This window comes from Schistocerca serialis, chromosome 3, assembly GCF_023864345.2.
Source record: "Schistocerca serialis cubense isolate TAMUIC-IGC-003099 chromosome 3, iqSchSeri2.2, whole genome shotgun sequence".
In the NCBI taxonomy this organism is placed as follows: domain Eukaryota; kingdom Metazoa; phylum Arthropoda; class Insecta; order Orthoptera; family Acrididae; genus Schistocerca; species Schistocerca serialis.
In genome coordinates this window covers 879,371,205-879,391,548 of record NC_064640.1, presented here as the reverse complement: position 1 = coordinate 879,391,548, position 20,344 = coordinate 879,371,205, and positions in this window count along the sequence as shown.

Here is a 20,344-nt window from a genome sequence, read left to right as displayed (position 1 = left end):
CGAAAACTATTTCTGATGTGTGTAAGCACTCATGTTTAACTGAACAACTAATTCTGGCCACCTTGGTCATTTCTCGGATACCTTTGCGAAGAGTTTCAATGCCAACATTAACACTCGTTACACCACTGTACTTATTTTTCAGTAGTTTTGGAATGGTGTTAAAAAAACGTAATGTCCCATTTTAAAAGACATACTTGCTTTCGTATCTCGGTTGATACAAGAGTTATGTGGATTAACCATGCAAGAAAATTATGTGCCCCTATCCGGACAGTAGTCGTCCAGGATACCGAAATGAGGTCGAAAGCCTCGTTCAGTATCATGGAAATTTTTTAAAATAAAAGGGGTTCAGCGTTTCGCTCCTTATCTTCTTCTTTTTTTTTTTCTTATGCCTTTCTCCGTCTTCGGAGCAGGGTTAGCTACGTTATTAACTTATTTGGCACGGTTAATTTAAAGGGTGGACAGATGCCCCTTCCTGTCACCCTCTCGTTACGTCAGGACGGAATATGTGTATCCCACCTCCCCCCACTTGAGCGGCCCTTTAACACGGACGGTTATCGGCCTGTCGGCTATCCAGGCTGGTGTATAGGTGTGTTTTGCACTATACAGGGTGGTCCATTGACCGTGAGCTTGCCAAATATCTCACGAAATAAGCGTCAAACGAAAAAACTACAAAGAACGAAACTTGTCTAACTTGAAGGGGGAAACCAGATGCCGCTATGGTTGGCCCGCCAGGTGGCGCTGCCATAAGTCAAAAATGGTTCAAATGGCTCTGAGCACTATGGGACTAAACAGCTGTGGTCATCAGTCCCCTAGAACTTAGAACTACTTAAACCTAACTAACCTAAGGACATCACACACATCCATGCCCGAGGCAGGATTCGAACCTGCGACCGTAGCGGTCACGCGGTTCCGGACTGAGCGCCTAGAACCGCGAGACCACCGCGGCCGGCCCACATTAATGCATTAAATGCTCAAGATGATGTTCGTCAACCTCAATGCATTTGGCAATACGTGTAACGACATCGCTCTCAACAACGAGTCGTTCGCCTTCCGTAATGTTCGCACATGCATTGACAATGCGCTGACGCATGTTGTCAGGTGTTGTCGGTGGATCACGATAGGAAATATCCTTCAACTTTCCTCACTGAAAGAAATCCGGGGACGTCAGATCCGGTGAACGTGCGGGCCATGGTATGGTGCTTCGACGACCAAACCACCTGTCATGAAATATGCTATTCAATACCGCTTCAACCACAGGCGAGCTATGTGCCGGACATCCATCATGTTGGAAGTATATCGCCATTCTGTCATGCAGTGAAACATCTTGTAGTAACATCGGTAGAACATCACATAAGAAATTAACATACATTGCACCATGTAGATTGCCATCGATAAAATGGGGGCCAATTATCCTTCCTACCATAATGTCGCACCATACATTAAACCACCAAGGTCGCTGATGTTCCACTTGTCGCAGCCATCGTGGATTTTCCGTTGCCCAATAGTGCATATTATGCCGGTTTAAGTTACCGCTGCTGTTTGAAATGGTTCAAATGGCTCTGAGCACTATGGCACTTAACATTTGAGGTCATCAGTCCCCTAGAACTTAGAACTACTTAAACCTCACTAACCTAAGGACGTCACACAATTCCATGCTCGAGGCAGATTTCGAACCTGCGATCGTAGCGGTCGCCCGTTTCCAGACTGAAGCGCCTAGAACCGCTCGGCCAGTCCGGCCGGCACCGCTGCTGGTGAACGACGCTTCGTCGCTAAACAGAACGCGCGCAAAAAATCTGTCATCGTCCCGTACCAAGTGGCAAAACTGTACACGACGTTCAAAGTCGTCGCCATGCAATACCTGATGCATAGAAATATGGTACGGGTGCAATCGATGTTGATGTAGCATTCTCAACACCGACGTTTTTGAGGTTTCCGATTCTCGCGCAATTTGTCTGCTGCTGATGTGCGGATTAGCCGCGACAGCAGCTAAAACACCTACTTGGGCATCATCATTTGTTGCCGGTCGTGGTTGACGTTTCATATGTGGCCGAACACTTCCTGTTTCCTTAAATAACGTAACTATCCGACGAACGGCCCGAAGACTTGGATAATATCGTCCAGGATAACGAGCAGCATACATAGTACACGCCCGTTGGGTATTTTGATCACAATAGCCATACATCAAAACGATATCGACCTTTTCCGCAAATGGTAAACGCTCCATTCTAACACGGGTAATGTATCATGAAGCAAAACCGTCCGCACTGGTGGGATGTCACGTGATACCACGTACTTATACGTTTGTATTACAGCGCCGCCTATCACAAAGCGAAAAAAGTGGTCCAACTAAAACATTCATATTTATTTACGTACTACTCGAATACGTAATAAAAAATGGGGGTTCCTATTTAATAAAAACGCAGTTGATATCCGTTTGACCTATGGCAGCTCCATCTAGCGGGCCAACCATGGCGCCATCTGGCTTCCCTCTTCAAGCTAGACGAGTTTCGTTCTTTGTAGTTTTTTCGTTTGATGCTTATTTCGTGAGATATTTGGCCCAGTCACTATCAATGGACCACCCTGTATATAGCATGTATCAAAGTCTTGCCCTCAAACGTACAGGGCTTATAGATCACGTAATGGCGAGCTACTCTTGTTAATGGCGAACCGTTCACTGGCACTTCCCCGTGACAATGGGCATCCTTTATTATCCGTTATTCCCCTGAGAGGCAGCAAGACGTAGTCACTCTGCAGCTGCGTATGCCTTGTGTGTTGATTATAATCCAGTCGACTGCTCCGTACTCATCTGCTCCGTAGGCCCAGCAGAATTAAAGCTCCTTATTCAATTCTAAAATGCGACCCACCAGGGTAGCCGAGAGCGCTGACGCACTGCTTCCTGGACTCGGGTAGGTGCCCTGGCCCCGGATCCAATCAGCCCGGAGGATTAACGACGAGGGCCGATGTGCCGGCCAGCCTGGATGTGGTTTTTAGGCGGTTTTCCACATCCCGCTAGGTGAATACCGGGCTGGTCCCCATGTTCCGCCTCAGTGTGGCTCGCAGACATCTGAACACTTTCGCACTATTCCATGGATTACACTCGATGCAGACAGTTGGAGTACACTAATTCCGTCCCGGGGGGTACGGGGTGGCGGCAGGAAGGGCACCCAGCCACCCATTAACATGCCAAGTCCGATTAACGATGGCCGACCCTGCGTAACTGCGGGACAAGGCTCAAGCGTTAGAATTCGATTCTAAAATACCTTTCTCCACTTACAAGGGGAACGCTTTTACTCGTCATCATCCATTTCGTCCAGATTTATGCTGTATGCAGGGCTCAGCCACAAAAAAGTGTGACAGAAGTAAAAAGTGAAATGATTGTGTGGCACTGATGACCTGGAGGCCCCAGGAAGTTCGGCCGCCGAGTTGCAAGTCTTTTTTCAGGTGACGCCACATTGGGTGACTTGCGTGTCGGTGATAATGACGAAGGGATTATAAGGACAACACAATACCTACTCCACCAGCGGCGAAAGTCCCCAACCCGGGCGGGGATCGAACACGGGCCTGCCGCATGGTAGGCAAACACGTTACCATTCAGCGAAGCGGGCGGGCAGCGACAGAAGTGGGAGCTCCAACGCCAAGCTTTTGGAAAAAAACTGCTATTTTAATCAGGCAAGGCATAAGTTATTTATGTTAGCGTCGTTTCCAGGCAACGGTTCATGCAGCATGATGGCAATCAGAGGATCACAGGATAGAGCTTATGTGCGAAAAGTTTTTCATTTTTTAAATTTCATTTTTCGTTACTTATACCGAAAAATAAACCAGATTACGAAAAAAATATCTCACTCGTATACAGGGCAATGAGCTATAATCCTTTTTCGAAAATTACTGCCGACAGTCTACTTATGCGTCCAAGAGAATACTGGCTATTTTGGGCAAGGATACGAAAAACGGTAGTGAGTTCATGGCAAAGTATAGGAATGTCATCTTTACAGTAAGACTCAGTTTTTACAGTTTCTAACTCACAATTCAACAAGAACTGATATTTTGATCAGACAGAATGGACATATTATAAGCGAAACGGAACAGTTCAAGTTCCTAGGCGTTCGGATAGATAGTAAGCTGTTGTGGAAAGCCCATGTTCAGGATCTTGTTCAGAAACTAAATGCTGCTTTATTTACCATTAGAACAGTATCTTAAATAAGTGACAGTTCAACACGAAAAGTAGTCTATTTCGCATATTTTCATGCGCTTATGTCATATGGTATTATTTTTTGGGGTAATTATTCTGATTCAAAAAGGTTATTTTTGGCTCAAAAACGGCTGTCGAGCTATATGTGGTGTAAGTTCGAGAACCTCTTGTCGACCGCTATTCAACAGTCTGGGAATTCTGACATTGCCCTCACAGTATACATTTTCTTTAAAGTCGTTTGTTGTTAGCAATATTAGCTTATTCCCAAGAGTTAGCAGCTTTCACTCAGTTAATACTAGGCAGAAATCAAATCTGCATGTGGAATGCACTTCCTTGACTCTTGTGCAGAAAGGAGCGCACTATTCTGCTGCATCCATTTTCAATAAACTACCACAAGAACTCAAAAATCTTAGCAGTAGCCCAAACGCTTTTAAGTCTAAACTGAAGAGTTTCCTCTTGGCTCACTCCTTCTATTCAGTCGAGGAGCTCCTGGAAGAGCTGAAAAATTAAGCAAATTTCAGTGTTACTTTGTTGATTCTCTTTATTTAAACTTACGAATTGTCGCCTAAATACGTTTCTTGTATTTCATTTTATCTGTTTCTACTGTCGTATTATAATTTCATGTATTGACTCGTTCCATGACCATGGAGACTTCTCCTTAATTTGGTCCCACGGAACAACAAATAAATAAATAAAAAATAAATAAAAACTTCGTCAGAACCTTATAAATTTACAACACCATTATACAATTTTTTTTTTTTGTGATAGAGTCCTAAGAGCCCTAAATGCACACCATTATACATTTCTTTCTTTTTTTTTACTGAACTGATGGAGCCCTAACTGCAGTCAAAATTTATTCTGTATATTGACTCGTGGGGAAAACAAACAAATCTGCAAATATACGACGTGATTTTTCAGGCAAAAGGATTGCGATCGTGCAGTATTAAAGTGATTCCTCCGAATGCATTCCAATAGTGCAATCCTGCGACGTCTGATTTTATCGACAGGCAAAGAATTCGCTCAAAAATCTTCGAAACTGCTGTTATCTCATCGAGAGAGAAAAAGAAATCACATCCCGAGAAGAGTGCTTCAAAATACGTTCCACTGTATATCAGCAGCTACCATCGCCAATAGTTGGCGAAATGATGCGTTACGCTTGATTTGCTGCCAGACTGCGTATGAATGTAAACCAATTCTGTTTTCTATAGAAATATTCAAATGGTTCAAATGGCTCTGAGCACTATGGGACTCATCATTTGAGGTCATCAGTCCCCTAGAACTTAAGAACTACTTAAACCTAACTAACCTAAGGACATCACACACATCCATGCCCGAGGCAGGATTCGCACCTGCGACCGTAGCAGCAGCGCGGTTCCGGACTGAAGCGCATAAAACTGCTCGACCACAGCGGCCGGCTTGTATAAACATTAAACACCTATGTAGTTGTAAGAATTCAGCGTTTATAACGCGAGCAAGGTGCCGGGAAAATTATTGTTTCCCTCTTCTTACGATGAATATGGCCCCAGAACGTGTGAATCATCAGCTGTAAGATAATAATAGTATTTAATTTTATATACGAAATTCTCGCGTACGTCTTATAAGCTCTTCCTGTAAATTTATTTTCAGTTCCAAATTTTCATCTACCTTTTCTTTTCATATTCCTCCCCCCATGAACCACAGACCTTGCCGTTGGTGGGGAGGCTTGCGTGCCTCAGCGATACAGATAGCCGTACCGTAGGTGCAACCACAACGGAGGGGTATCTGTTGAGAGGCCAGACAAACGTATGGTTCCTGAAGAGGGACAGCAGCCTTTTCGGTAGTTGCAGGCGCAACAGTCTGGATTATTGACTCATCTGGCCTTATAACACTAACCAAAACGGCCTTGCTGTGCTGGCACTGCGAACGGCTGAAAGCAAGGGGAAACTACGGCCGTAATTTTTCCCGAGGGCATGCAGCTTTACTGTATGATTAAATGATGATGGCGTCCTCTTGGGTAAAATATTCCGAAGGTAAAATAGTCCCCCATTTGGATCTCCGGGCGGGGACTACTCAAGAGGACGTAGTTATCAGGAGAAAGATAACTGGCGTTCTACGGATCGGAGCGTGGAATGTCAGATCCCTTAATCAGGCAGGTAGGTTAGAAAATTTGAAAAGGGAAATGGATAGGTTAAAGTCGGATATAGTGGGAATTAGTGAAGTTCGGTGGCAGGAGGAACAAGACTTTTGGTCAGATGAATACAGGGTTATAAATGCAAAATCAAATAGGAGTAATGCAGGAATAGGTTTAATAATAAATATAGCAATAGGAATGCGGGTAAGCTACTACAAACAGCACAGCCAGCGCATTGTTGTGGCCAAGATAGACACGAAGCCCACGCCTACGACAGTAGTACAAGTCTATATGCCTACTAGCTCTGCAGATGACGAAGAAATTGAAGAAATGTATGATGAGATAAAATTCTGAAGGTGGCAGGTGTAAAATACAGGGAGCGAGAGGCTATTTACAATTTGTACAGAAACCAGATGGCAGTTATAAGAATCGAGGGAGATGAAAGGGAAGCAGTGTTTGGGAAGGGAGTGAGACAGCTTTGTAGCCTCTCCCCGATGTTGTTCAATCTGTATATTGAGCAGTAAAGGAAACAAAAGAAAAATTCGGAGTAGGTATTAAAGTCCATGGAGAAGAAATAAAAACTTTAAGGTTCGCCGATGACATTGTAATTCTGTCAGGGACAGCAAAGGACTTGCAAGAGCAGTTGAAAGGAATGGACAGTGTCGTGAAAGGAGGGTATAAGACGAACATCAACAAAAGCAAAACGAGGATAATGGAATGTAGTCGAATTAAGTCGGGTGATGCTGAGGGAATTAGATTGGGAAATGAGTCACTTAAAGTAGTAAAGGAGTTTTGCTATTTGGGGAGCAAAATAACTGATGATGGTCTAAGTAGAGAGGATATAAAATGTAGACTGGAAATGGCAAGGAAAGCGTTTTTGAAGAAGAGAAATTTGTTAACATCGAGTATAGATCTAAGTGTCAGGAAGTCTTTTCTGAAAGTATTTGTATGGAGTGTAGCCATGTACGGAAGTGAAACATGGACGATAAACAGTTTGGGCAAGAAGAGAATAGAAGCTTTCGAAATGTGGTGCTACAGAAGAATGCTGAAGATTAGATGTTTAGATCACATAACTAATGAGGAGGTACTGAATAGAATTGGGGAGAAGAGGAGTTTGTGGCACAAGTTGACTAGAAGAAGGGGTCGGTTGGTAGGACATGTTCTGAGGCATCACCAGTTTAGTATTGGAGGGCAGCGTGGAGGGTAAAAATCGTAGAGGGAGACCAAGGAGATTCAGATGGATGTAGGTTGCACTAAGTACTGGGAGATGAAGCAGCTTGCACAGGATAGAGTAGCATGGAGAGCTGCATCAAACCAGTCTCAGGACTGAAGACCACAACAATAACAACATGAAAATATTAACAAGTACAATGTATTGAATACTATTTCGGTTTATTTGCAGTGTAAGTAACAAAAAAAAAAAAACATAGGGACTCGTCCCCACGACCCTCGCAAAAGGCTCTGCACTCTTTCCCCTGCTCCTACCGATGCCTAGTAACGACGCTAACATAGAATGAGGTGACAAATATTCATGGGATAGCAATATGCACATATACAAATGGCGGTAGTATTGCGTAAACAAGGTATAACAGAGCAGTGCATTGGCGGAGCTGTCATTTGTATTCTGGTGAGTGATATGTATGGTTTCCGACGTGATTGTGGCCTCACGACGGGAATTAAGACTCTGGACGCGAAATGGTAGTTGGGGCTAGGCGGATGGGACATTACATTTCGGAAATCATTAGAGAATTCAATATTACGAGATCCACAGTGTGAAAAGTGTGCCGACAGTACCAAATTTCAGGCATTACCTCTCACCACGGACAATGTCGTGGCCGACGGCCTTCACTTAACGACCGAGAGCAGCAGCGTCTGTGTAGGCTTGTCAGTGCTAACAGACAAGCAGCAATGCGTGACATAACCGCAGAAATCAAAGAGGGAGTACTATGAACATATGCGTTAGAATAGTGCGGCGAAATTTAGCGTTAATAGGCGCTCGCAGCTGACGACCGACGCTAGTGCCTCTGCTAACAGCACGACATCGCCTGTAGCGCCTCTCCAGGGAGCTGCAGCAAAAGGAGTATTGACTGGCTCGCCATAAATGATCTATCACTTAACTTAGAAAATAAAATCACAGTTCATTCAATTTTATTCACGGCAAGATATACAGGGTGGTCCATTGATCGTGACTGGGCCAAATATCTCACGAAATAAGCATCAAACGAAAAAACTACAAAGAACGAAACTCGTTTAGCTTGAAGAGGGAAACCAGATGGCGCTGCCATAGGTCAAACGGATATCAACCTCGTTCTTTTAAATAGGAACCCCCATTTTGTATTACACATTCTTGTGGTACGTAAAGAAATATGAATGTTTTAGTTGGACCACTTTTTTCGCTTTGTGACTGATGGCGCTGTAATAGTCACAACCGTATAAGTACGTGGTATCACGTAACATTCCGCCAGTGCGGATGGTTATTGTTTCGTGATACATTACCCGTGTTAAAATGGACCGTTTACCAATTGCGGAAAAGGTCGATGTCGTGTTCATGTATGGCTATTGTGATCAAAATGCCCAACGGGCGTGTGCTATGTATGCTGCTCGGTATCCTGGACGACATCATCCAAGTGTCCGGACCGTTCACCGGATAGTTACGTTATTTAAGGAAACAGGAAGTGTTCAGCCACATGTGAAACGTCAACCACGATCTGCAACAAATGATGATGCCCAAGTAGGTGTTTTAGCTGCTGTCGCGGCTAATCCGCACATCAGTAGCAGACAAATTGCGCGAGAATCGGGAATCTCAAAGACGTCCGTGTTTAGAAGTTCATCAACATCGATTGCACCCGTACCATATTTGTATGCACCAGGAATTGCATGGCGACGACTTTGAACGTCGTGTACAGTGTTGTGTCTAGACAAGACAGCATAGACACAATGAGAGGAAGCCGAAAGGCACGCGCTAAGCTAAAGCAGAATGGCGTGAGGTCTGAAACAGGATACGTAATGAATGCTATAATGAAAAGTACGTAGCTGCTGGAATACTTAACTTTAATCCATCCTTGTGGTACATCTGGAGATTGTGGCGATACAAGTGAGACTCTTTAGATACATGCAATGTTACTAATGGCGCCTTGCTAGGTCGTAGCCATTGACTTAGCTGAAGGCTATTCTAACTATCTGCTGGGCAAAGGAGCGAGGCTTCGTCAGTGTAGTCGCTAGCTACGTCGTCCGTACAACTGGGGCGAGTGCTAGTCCGTATCTCGAGACCTGCCTTGTGGTGGCGCTCGGTCTGCGATCACACAGTGGCGACACGCGGGTCCGATATGTACTAATGGACCGCGGCCGATTTAAAACTACCACCTAGCAAGTGTGGTGTCTGACGGTGACACCACATACAGTTCTGCCACTGGGCACAAGAGAAATTACGGGACGATGACAGATTTTTTGCACGCGTTTTATTTAGTGACCAAGCGTCACTCACCAACAGCGGTAAAGTAAACCGGCATTATATGCACTGTTGGGCAACGGAAAATCCACAATGGCTGCGACAAGTGCAACATCAGCGACCTTGACGGTTTAATGTATGGTGCGACATTATGGGAGGAAGGATAATTGGCCCCCATTTTATCGATGGCAATCTAAATGGTGCAATGTATGCTGATTTCCTACGCAATATTCTACCGATGTTACTACAAGATGTTTCACTGCATGACAGAATGGCGATGTAATTCCAACATGATGGATGTCCGGCACTCAGCAGACTGCTACGGTCATCGTTTCCTGAAGCGGTATTGAATAGCATATTATATGACAGGTGGATTGGTCGTCGAAGCACCATACCATGGCACGCACGTTCACCGGATCTGACGTCCCCGGATTTCTTTCTGCGTGGAAAGTTGCAAGATATTTGCTATCGTGATCCACCTACAACACTTGACAACATGCGTCAGTGGCTTTGTCAATGCATGTGCGAACATTACTGAAGGCGGACCACTCGCTGTTGAGAGGACTGTCGTTACAAGTATTGCCAAATGCATTGAGGTTGACGGACATCATTTTGAGCATTTATTGCATTAATGTGGTATTTACAGGTAATCATGCTGTTAACAGCATGCGTTCTCAGAAATGATGAGTTCACAAAGCTACATGTATCACATTGGAACAACCGAAATAAAATGTTCAAACGTACCTACGTTCTGTATTTTAATTTAGAAAACCTACCTGTTACCAACAGTTCGTCTAAAATTGTGAGCCGGCCGAAGTGGCCGTGCGGTTCTAGGCGCTGCAGTCTGGAACCGCGAGACCGCTACGGTCGCAGGTTCGAATCCTGCCTCGGGCATGGATGTGTGTGGTGTCCTTAGGTTAGTTAGGTTTAACTAATTCTAAGACCTAGGAGACTAATGACCTCAGAAGGTGAGTCCCAAAGTGCTCAGAGCCATTTGAACCATTTTTTTTTTAATTGTTAGCCATATGTTATCACAAAGCGAAAAAAAGTGGTCCATTTAAAACATTCATATTTCTTTACGTAAAACACGAATATGTAACAAAGATGGGGGTTCCTGTTTAAAAAAAACGCAGTTGATATCCGTTTGACCTATGGCAGCGCCATCTAGCGGGCCACCTCGTTTCCCTTTTCAAGCTAGGCAAGTTTGGTTCTATGTAGTTTTTTCGTTTGACGCTTATTTCGTGAGATATCTGGCCCAATCACGATAAATGGGCCACCCTGTATTGTCACAATAACAATAAAACGCAAGAGAAAGAAAAAAATATATGAATCTGAGTGTTCAGAATTCTTGGATGTGTATTTTTATCAGAACCTGAACTGGAAAACAAATATTATAGATCTCAATCATTTGACTTCAGCAATATTTGCTCCACGTGCAACTGCTGATTTTGGTCATGAAAGCATTTGCAAATCGTTCTAATCTGCGCACTGCAGTTCATTGATGTGTTTTGGAATAATTTGCTGTAGCAATTCCATACACAGTGGCCAATTATTCATTGCACAGAAACGTGCTGTAAGGAAAACGTACGATGTTTATCAGCGAGTTTCATGTGGGCTACAGTTTAAAAAATTTGGTGTACTAACGACAGAATAAAAACACATTTATTAACTTATAAAGTTTGTTGTGAGGTTCACAGTTTCTAAGTAATGGCAAAAAAGTCAAAGGTCCACCTTCTTGCCCTAAACGGGCCGATCGTGTTGTTCGCCTCATTATCCTCTGCCAATGGCGTCATCGGATGCAGTACAGAGGAGCATGCGGTCATCACACCCCTGTCCCGGTCGTTGTTGGGTTTCCTGAACCTCGAACAGCTATTAATCGGTCTAGTAGCTTCTCACTTGCTCTTAACTGGCTCATTTCATCCCATACCAGTCCTCCCACCAAGAAAAAAATACCCTGGCAGTCCTGGGAATCGAACCTGGTTCCCCTGCATAGAAGCCAGCGGCACTTACTTTTTTTTTACCTTTTTTAACTTCCAGCTTATCGTGAGCGGTCGTCTTACCATTTGTAAGGGAAGAACAGTTTTTTTTGTTTTCGTTTTCTTTTGCAGGCAACCAGACTGACGTAAAATTAACATTTTAATAAGTAGTAAAATTTGGAAAGTTAAACATACGTCAGAAATTAAAAACACAATAAAATTATGTTAAAAAGAAATACTTCTCCAACTATGTTTCGAATTTCAATGAATATCTTTCACAAATTAAAGCAAATCCTGGTTCAAAAAAATGGGTCAAATGGCTCTAAGCACTATGCGACTTAACTTCTGAGGTCATCAGTCGCCTAGAACTTAGGACTAATTAAACCTAACTAACCTAAGGACATCACACACATCCATGCCCGAGGCAGGATTCGAACCTGCGACCGTAGCGGTCGCTCGGCCCCAGGCTGCAGCGCCTAGAACCGCACGGCCACTCCTGCCGGCCAATCCTGGTTCACATATAACATTTAAGTGAAGTAAAATTTCGGTAACAACCACTTCATTGTGATACCGCAAATAATATTCCTGTATTACTTGAAAGATAGTGAACTCGACATTATTCCTGCATTACATAGAGAAAGAAACACACATCACAAAGGAGAACCGTATTTCCAATCCCCCCATTCTTATCTTCCCTTCATTCTTTCTCCGCATCGATAATTTAAGTTCTCCTATCTTGGACGTTCCAGCTATTCGGGGGCCCTTGAAACGCACTCTATAGGAAGTTAAGAAAAGAACTGTCGGTATTCCAAATTGCTCACGATCTTTAGATGTCTTTCCCGTAACTTCCCAGCTATGAAGGAGGGCTGGAAATTATTGTAGCATCATAAGTTTAACACTAGGAACAAAAACGGCTTTCACTATCCAAAGCTTATTGTTACTCTTGCACTGAAAGGAGCAAAGTACGCAGACATAAAACTACGGAACCAGCTCCCTTATGAATGAAATATGTTAGCAGATAATGAAAGTTTTAAAAACTAATTGGAATAATTTCTGCTTGACACCTCCCTCTACTAAACAGATGCACTTCTGAGAAGACGGTATGTCGGCTACATTCATAATCTTTTTGTTACTTAGTATTAAAGGCCGGCTGGTGTGGCCGAATGGTTCTAGGCGCTACAATCTGGACCGCTACGGTCGCAGGTTCGAATCCTGCCTCGGGCATGGATGTGTGTAATGTCCTTAGGTTAGTTAGGTTTAAGTAGTTCTCAGTTCTAGAGGACTGATGACCTCAGATGTTAAGTCCCACAGTGCTCAAAGCCATTAGAACCATTTTTAGTATTAAAAAAGTTATGTAAATTGTTTTGTTTTCATAATGAAAATACATCTTATTTGCAAACCAGCTAATACGTTCCACATCACAGCTAGCTGCGAATATGATTCACGGTACACGCAAGGAACTAAACTAAATAAACAGTAGCTCTCCAGAACATACGTACATTACAATATACATAAATGACTTAGTTGACAACATCGGTAGCTCCGTGAGGCTATTAGCAGATGACACGGTTGTCTACAAGAAAGTAGCAACATCAGAAGACTCGTACGTACTCCAGGAGGACCTGCAGAGGATTAATGCATGGTGCGACAGCTGGCAGCTTTCCCTAAACGTAGATAAATGTAATATAATGCGCATACATAGGGGCAGAAATCCATTCCAGTACGATTATGCCATAGGTGGTAAATCATTGGAAGCGGTAACGACCGTAAAATACTTAGGAGTTACTATCCGGAGCGATCTGAAGTGGAATGATCACATAAAACAAATAGTGGGAAAAGCAGGCGCCAGGTTGAGATTCATAGGAAGAATTCTAAGAAAATGTGACTCATCGACGAAAGAAGTAGCTTACAAAACGCTTGTTCGTCCGATTCTTGAGTATTGCTCATCAGTATGGGACCCTTACCAGGTTGGATTAATAGAAGAGATAGACATGATCCAGCGAAAAGCAGCGCGATTCGTCATGGGGACATATAGTCAGCGCGAGAGCGTTACGGAGATGCTGAACAAGCTCCAGTGGCGGACACTTCAAGAAAGGCGATACGCAATACGGAGAGGTTTATTATCGAAATTACGAGAGAGCACATTCCGGGAAGAGATGGGCAACATATTACTACCGCCCACATATATCTCGCGTAATGATCACAACGAAAAGATCCGAGAAATTAGAGCAAATACGGAGACTTACAAGCAGTCGTTCTTCCCACGCACAATTCGTGAATGGAACAGGGAAGGGGGGATCAGGTAGTGGTACAATAAGTACCCTCCGCCACACACCGTAAGGTGGCTCGCGGAGTATAGATGTAGATGTAGATGTAGATTCTGTTAATACACCCGTACCTTCAACCATATTACCCTAGAAACCATATATGTCTTCCACGCGACTGTCTAAACTACTTACTCGCAAAACCAAGATCACATTCAATTCAGCCGCCTCAATGCCCATGTGTAAATTAATTTATCTTAGTCACAAATTTACTTGCTACGGTCGCAGGTTCGAATCCTGCCTCGGGCATGGATGTGTGTGATGCCCTTAGGTTAGTTAGGTTTAAGTAGTTCTAAGTTCTAGGGGACTGATGACCTCAGATGTTAAGTCCCATAGTGCTCAGAGCCATTTGAACCATTTGAACCTTTGAACAAGCGCCTGTATACCCGCACGGTAAAATTCTGGACCAACCTGTTGGAGCCTCTGTTTGGCAGCGTGCACAAGGGAGTCATCATCTTTAAATCTTGTTCCACAAAGGGAGTCTTTCAGTTTCCCAAAGAGATGATAGTCACATGGAGTCAGGTTAGGACTGTAAGGTGGGTGTTTCAGTGTTGTCCATCCGAGTTTTGTGATCGCATCCATGGTTTTTTGACTGACACGTGGCCGTGCATTGTCGTGCAACAGCAAAACATCCTGCTTTTTCCGATGTGGTCGAACACGACTCAGTCGAGCTTGAAGTTTCTTCAGTGTCGTCACATACGCATCAGAATTTATGGTGGTTTCACTTGGCATGAAGTCCACAAGCAAGAGTCCTTCGGAAGCGAAAAACACCGTAGCCATAACTTTTGCAGCAGAAGGTGTGGTTTTGAATTTTTTTTCTTGCGTAAACTTGCATGATGCCACTCCATTGATTGCCTCTTCTTCTCTGGTGAAAAATGATGAAGCCATGTTTCATCACCTGCTACAATTCTTCCAAGAAACTCATCTCCACCATTCTCGTACTGTTCCAAAAGTTCGCTGCATACCGTTTTTTTTTTTTTTTTTTTGTTTCTTTGTGAGCCACTTTCAACATTCTGGGAACCCACCTGGCACAAACCTTTTTTAACGCCAACACGTTCAGTATTCTGCAAACACTTCCTTCCCCTATTCCAACGTAGCGTGACAATTCGTTCACTGTGTTGCGTCTGTCAGCAGTCTTTAACTCTCTGTGCGTTGTCTGGAGTGTGTGCAGTACGAGGCCTGCCGCTGCGAGGACAATCCTCAATATTGCCGTGCCCACTTTCATCACGTACGCTGCTTGCCCACCGACTAACTGTACTGCGATCGACAGCAGCATCTCCATACACCTTTTTCAACCTCTTTTGGATGTTTCCCACTGTCAAGTTTTCACAGCACAGGAATTCTATGACAGCACGCTGTTTCTGACGAACGTCAAGTGTGGCAGCCAACTTGAAGACATGGTGTGACGGCGCCAGTCACGGGAACATGTTGAACTAAGTTTTAAAACAAGCGGGAAGGATGTATCTACACACTGTAAAACGTCCACACATGCAGAATGAAAACTGTATTTTTACAAAAATAGTGTGCATTTCTTTTGGAGTGATCCTCGTATCACCGACAATCATTGAGGAGATTAACAAGGTGTATTAAGGAATAAGATGAGGATAAGACCCTGTGCCCGGAATCGTCGTCCAACGACGCTACAAAGTCAGTTATAGACGTCGGCTGTTGCTGCTAGGCCTCCCATGCAGCAGCAGGCGTGACGTTATACGCGAATAGAACGCCGGCAGGTCGAGACCTGTGGTTTTTTATATTAGGTGATCGCAACTGATTGGCACGATCGCCAGTTGAGCAGACGGAGTTAGCCACTGCACAGACAGGCCCGTCTCCTGCGAATGCGACGCTCTGTTGCCGTGGTGGCTTAGGGAGTTGGACACGGGCTTCTACTCGTAGTACAGGGTCGCAGTTATTGAACTATATGAAATAAAATCGTCATAACATCGGAATGGTTTGCGTTAGGGAGTGTAAATTGCACTGTTGGCCACGGGGCATGATGGGAATTACATTTACATCTACATTTATACTCCGAAGCCACCCAACGGTGTATGGTGGAGGGCACTTTACGTGCCACTGTCATTACCTACGTATCCTGTTCCAGTCGCGTATGGTTCGCGGGAAGAACGACTGCCGGAAAGCCTCCTTGCTAGCTCGAATCTTTCTAATTTTATACTCGTGACCTCCTCTGGAGGTATAAGTAGCGGGAAGCAATATATTCTATACCTCATCCAGAAACGCACCCTCTCGAAACCTGGACAGCAAGCTACACCGCGATGCAGATCACCTCTCTTTCAGAGTCTGTCACTTGAGTTTGCTAAACATCTCCGTAACGCTGTCACGCTTACCAAATAACCCTGTGACGAAACGCGCCGCTCTTCTTTAGATTTTCTCTATCTCCTCTGTCAACCCGATCTGGTACGGATCCCACACTGATGAGCAATACTCAAGTATAGGTCGAACGAGTGTTTTGTAAGCCACCTCCTTTGTTGACGGACTACATTTTCTAAGGATTCTCCCAATGAATCTCAACCTGGCACCCGCCTTACCAACAATTAATTTTATATGATCATTCCACTTCAAATCGTTCTGTACACATACACCCAGATATTTTACAGAAGTAACTGCTACCAGTGTTTGTTCCGCTATCATATAATCATACAATAAAGGATCTTTCTTTCTATGTATTCGCAATACATTACATTTGTCTATGTTAAGGGTCAGTTGCCACTCCCTGCACCAAGTGCCTATCCGCTGCAGATCTTCCTGCATTTCGCTGCAATTTTCTAATGCTGCAACTTCTCTGTATACTACAGCATCATCTGCGAGAAGCCGCATGGAACTTCCGACACTATCTACTAGGTCATTTATATATATTTTGAAAAGCAATGGTCCAATAACACCCCCCTGTGGCACACCAGAGGCTACTCTAACGTCTGTAGACGCCTCCCCACTGAGAATTAGAGTGCGCATGGTTACGCGCCTTGTTATTGTCAGCCATTTGCAAGTGAAGAAATCACGGGAAAGCGTACCAGAGAGTATAGTTCTTCTGAATGTCAACTATGCGAGCAATAACAGCCCAACTGCGGCTTAAAGGAAGTTCGCGACGGAGTTTAAGTTAAAGATAGCCCTCCAAGTGTGCTAACAATAAATAATTTGATTCGCAAGTTTGAGAGAACGGGTGGCGCTCGTGATGACAGTGTTGGCAACGTCGGCAGTCCAAAAAGGGTGAAAACGCTTGAAAACATCGAGAAGACACGAGCTGTGTTTAAAACCAGCCCTATAAAATTGATCAGACGAGCTGCACAAGAGATGGGAATCAACCGGGAGTCATTGCGACAAAAAATGTTGAAGACCTGCATCTCTTCCCATACAAAATTCAAATCCATCAGCCATTAAGTCCCAGAGCCATGGAACGGCGGCTGCGTTTCCCTAACCCTATTGCTTACAGAATTGACGAACAAGACTTTGACGTGAATATGGCTTGGTTTAGCGACGAAGCCCACTTTCATTTGGATGGGTTCGTCAATAAGCAAAATTGGCTTCTTTGGCGGACTGAGAATCTGCATTTCGCAATCGAGAAGTCTCTTCATTCTCAACAGGTGACTGCGTGGTGTACAAAGTCCAGTCGCGGAATAATCGGTGCAATATTCCTTGATGGCGCGGTGACTGCCGAAAGGCACGTGAAGGATTTGGAAGATGATTTTATCCCCATTATCCAAAGTGACCGTGATTTCGACAAGATGTGGTTCATGCAAGACAAAGCTCGACGCCATAGAAGCAAGAGAGTGTTTGATGTCCTAGAGGAGCAATTTGGAGACCGCATTCTGGCTCTGGGGTACCCAGAGATCACTATCACGGGCCTCCATTGGCCGCGATATGCTCGTGATCTGAACACATCGACTCCTTTTTGCGGGGCTATGTTCTAGGTGTATGCATTGCTGATGGGTTGAACTGCAAAAAACACACTGAAGATCTGCTGAAATGTTGCAGGGGATGGCAACTGAATCTCGCTGTAGACAAGTGTGATGTGCTGCGAATACAAAGGAAGAAAGATCCTTTATCATTTAGCTACAATATAGCAGGTCAGCAACTGGAAGCAGTTAATTCCATAAATTATCTGGGAGTAGGCATTAGGAGTGATTTAAAATGGAATGACCATATTAAATTAATCGTTGGTAAAGCAGATGCCAGACTGAGATTCATTGGAAGAATCCTAAGGAAATGCAGCCCGAAAACAAAGGAAGTAGGTTACAGTACACTTGTTCGTCCACTGCTTGAATACTGCTCACCGGTGTGGGATCCGTACCAGATAGGGTTGATAGAGGAGATAGAGAAGATCCAACGGAAAGCAGCGCGCTTCGTTACAGGACCATTTAAAAATCGCGAAAGCGTTACGGAGATCCTAGATAAACACAGTTGAAGACTCTGCAAGGGAGACGCTCAGTAGCTCTGCACGCGCTTTTGTCGAAGTTTCGAGAACATACCTTCACCGAGGAGTCAAGCAGTATATTCCTCCCTCCTACGTATATCTCGCGAAGAGGCCATGAGGATAACATCAGAGAGATTAGAGTCCACACAGAGGCATGTCGACGATCTTTCTTTCCACGAACAATACGGGACTGGAATAGAAGGGAGAACCGATAGAGGTACTCACGGTACCCTCCGCCACACACCGTCAGGTGGCTTGCGGAGTATGGATGTAGATAGATGTACTTATGCTATTACGGTCATTGCAAATTTTGGCGATATACATCTCAGTAAATTAGCTTACCACGCCTATTTTCATTCTCTGCTTTCTTATTGAATCATATTCTGGGATAACTCATCATTCAGTAAAAGAGTGTTCATTGCATAAAAGCGTGTAATCAGAATGATTACTGGAGCTCATCCAAGATCATCCTGCAGACACTTATTTAAAGAGCTAGGGATCTTCACTGCAGCCTCACAATACATATATTCACTTATGAAATTTGTTATTAACAATCCGAGCGAATTCAAAATAGCAGAGTACATGGCTACACCACTAGGAGAAAGGATGATCTTCACTACTCAAGGTTAAATCTAGCTTTGGCTCAGAAGGGAGTAAGTTATACTGCCGCAAAAGTCTTTGGTCACTTACCTAAAAGGATCAGAAGGCTGACAGATAACCGTATAGCATTTAAAAGGAAATTAAAAGCATTTCTGAATGGCAACTCCTTCTACTCATTAGATGAATTTTTGGATATAGTAAGTGGGTAATTTCCCCACCCATATAAAAAAGATATATTAAGTGTCATGTAATATTTTGTGTAATGTAATGTCTTGTATAGACACCTTTTAGTAACCTGACGCGTTCCACATCATTACGAAGTATCATATTCATGATTTATGGAACAAGTACTAATCTAATCTACAAAGTCTACAGCAATAACACAAAACCATTGCTGAGCTGAAAACACTCATTAAGGTGGGCATCGACAGCATCGATGTTCCGACACTTCAGCAGGTCATGCAGAATTTCGCTATTCCTCTGCTCCACATTATCGCCAATGATAGTGGGCATATGGAACATGTCATAACATAAATGAGAATATCTGTAGTGACGTTTACATGTTGAATGAAATGTGCGCACGCCGTAGTTTCTAACTATTTACATTTTTTCCATGTTGTTGTTGTTGTTGTTGTTTTTGTTGTTGTCATCAGTCCTGGGACTGGTTTGATGCAGCTCTCCATGTTACTCTATCCTGTGCAAGCTTCTTCATCTCCCAGTACCTACTGCAACCTACATCCTTTTGAATCTGCCTAGTGTATTCATCTCTTGGTCTTCCTCTACGATTGTTACGCTCCACGCTGCCCTCCAATACTAAATTGGTGATACCTTGATGCCTCAGAATGTCCTACCAACCGATCCCTTCTTCTAGTCAACTTGTGCCACAAACTCCTCTTCTCCCCAATTCTATTCAGTACCTCCTCATTAGTTATGTGATCCAAACATCTAATCTTCAGCATTCTTCTGTAGCACCACATTTCGAAAGCTTCTATTCTCTTCTTGTCCAAACTATTTATCGTCCATGTTTCACTTCCATACATGGCTACACTCCATACAAATACTTTCAGAAACGACTTCCTGACACTTAAATCTATACTGTATGTTAACAAATTTCTCTTCTTCAGAAACGCTTTCCTTGACATTGCCAGTCTACATTTTATATCCTCTCTACTTCGACCATCATCAGTTATTTTGCTCCTCAAATAGCAAAACTCCTTTACTACTTTAAGTGACTCATTTCCTAATCTAATTCCCTCAGCATCACCTGACAT